Consider the following 2,509-nt stretch of genomic DNA (forward strand, 5'->3'; position numbering starts at 1 on the left):
CACACAACCCTGTTTGCCTCAGTTCCTCATCTGTAAAATGAGCTGGAGAAGAAAATGGTAAAGCACTCCTGTATCTTTTCCAAGAAAACCTCAAATGAGGTCATGAAGAGTTGGTCACGAGTGAAATGACTGAACTCTTAACATTCACCAGGCACTGTGGTAAGGGCTAGAGGCACTGTACTGAACACTTAAGCTCTTTGGCTTCCTTTTTAGTAAAATGAGGGGATTAGATTTTTTTTTGTTCATGATTCTATAAACAGATTTACAGTAAATGTAAATGTCCCCAGAGTTAGCCTGTCTGGCAGGACATAGATTGCTTTGCAATCACCCAGATGCAAGCTAATGGGCATTTGGAGATTGGACTCCTCATAGGGAGGGACGAAGTTCTGAAATCCTACTGAATCATAAGATTTGTAATCTTCTCAGCCAAGGAAGACTGAATTATGGACAAGTTCCCAATTCAACAAGAGAGGCAGGGGAGATGCAGGACAATGACAGATAGATGAAGAGATGCTCAGAAGTAATAGACCGAGGAGAATGGAGTTGAGTGTATCTGGGCTCCACCAGGGCTACCAACATCTTCATCCACCAGTGAGAAGCACCAAGACAGCAGTGGTTTGAGTGTGGCTATGTGTGTTTATGGATTGATGGTGATCTTTCTCCAGGCGAAGAATTAATGTAGCTGAGGAACACCACCCTTCTCCTCTATCTCTTTCTGTCTGAAATGATTAGTGCTTAAGTTTAAGTAAATTTTAGGCCCATCTGTTCTTTTAAACCCAGCTTTCTCTAGAGAAATATAAGAATAATTTTGATTACTATCAAGAATGTCTTTAATCATAAATAGAACTAATGAGGCAACAGCAGTGACTAATGTTAATGCAAAGAATTATAATTAGGACTGGGGGGAGAAATATACCTCTATCCAGATGACCAGAAAATTTTTCTTGGCTTGGGGACTCAAAGTCATCATGATGACAATTTTATTATTAGCCTCTGTTAATGAGCTTCTTAAAAGTCCACAGAAGGAAATTCATGGGGACTGAGGACCCATTTGCTTCTAGGCAAAGGATTCTTAATATATTTGAATCATGGTTCCCTTTGAAAATCTGGTATAACCTAAGAATCCTTCTCAGAATAGTGTTTTAGATATTTAAAATAAAAAACAAATATAAGATTACAAAAGAAAACATGTCTAATTGAAATTCAGTTATTAAAACATTTTTAAAAAATCTTCACCTTTTGTCTTAGAATCAATGCTAAGTATTGGTTCCAAGGCTTGCCCAAGGTCACATAGCTAGGAAAAACTTAACTAAAAAATGTTTAATTAATTAATTAAGAATTTTTTTCCATGATTACAAGATTCATGTTCTTTCCTTCCCCCATCCCAGAGCTGACAAGCAATTCCACTGGAAAAAAACATAATTTTTAAAAGAATAAAGTCATAGATACCTAGATAAGAAGCCCTTAGGCTAACGGGACCCAATTTGTGTACTGACATGTGACTGATTTGTCCCTAATCCAAACAGAGAACGGTACAAAGAATAGAGGAAAGTCACAAAGAGTTGAGGAAAGGACCAAAGGTCCCTTGGCTGGCCCAGTGGTAAGAGACATGTCATCTATTAGGAGAAATGAGGGCTTCCTTAGACAAAATATTACAGTGACACTTGTTGGTTACAATCATAAGAAAGCCAGTAAGTATGGAGATAGTTCTTTACCTTCTTGTCCCCATGAAGAAACCATGTGTCCTGAGACAATGCTTCTCCTTCCCCTCACTTTAACATACCTGACAAATGATGGTCTAGAATTTATGTGAAGGCATCCAAAGAGGGCAAACCCATCATCTCTAAAGGCAGGACATTTGATTTTTGTACAATTTTAGTTATTAGGACATTTTTCTGACATCAAGCCTAAATTTTCCTTTTTGTAACTTCTACCCTTTATGATTGACCCTCTGGAGCCAAGCAGACTAAACCCTCCTCCTCCACATGTCAAATTCTTCAACTGCCTGAAGACAGCTACACCTCCATGCTCTTCCCATTGTTGTCTCTTCTGCAGGTTAAAACACTCCCAGTTCCTTCGATTGAGCCTCACATGGCCTGGTCTCAAGGTCTTTCATCACCTTGACTGCCCTCTTCAGGATGCTGTTCAGTTTCATCAGATTTCTCAAAGCAAAGTGCTCAGAGCTGAACACAACACTCCAAATAAAGTCTGATTAGGACAGAGGATGGGGGATGATCTTTTCCACCCCCATTTCTGGAAGTGTTATCTCTCCTAATGTTGCCCAAGATCTCATTACCTTTTCTGGCACCCACACCACAATGCTGATATTCTAAGATTATAGCACCCTAAAACTCCCAGATCTCTTTAAGAACTACTGCTGTCTAATTATGTGTCCCCTTTCCTTTACTGATGAAGCTGATTTTGTCTTCTGCTTTACCTTCTTGGTCCTAGATCTTTTCTCCTTCCTGTTTTGTTCTGAGAAGCAGAGGAAGAATCTGTTTCACCCAAG

This window comes from Gracilinanus agilis, chromosome 6, assembly GCF_016433145.1.
Source record: "Gracilinanus agilis isolate LMUSP501 chromosome 6, AgileGrace, whole genome shotgun sequence".
NCBI classification, from domain to species: domain Eukaryota; kingdom Metazoa; phylum Chordata; class Mammalia; order Didelphimorphia; family Didelphidae; genus Gracilinanus; species Gracilinanus agilis.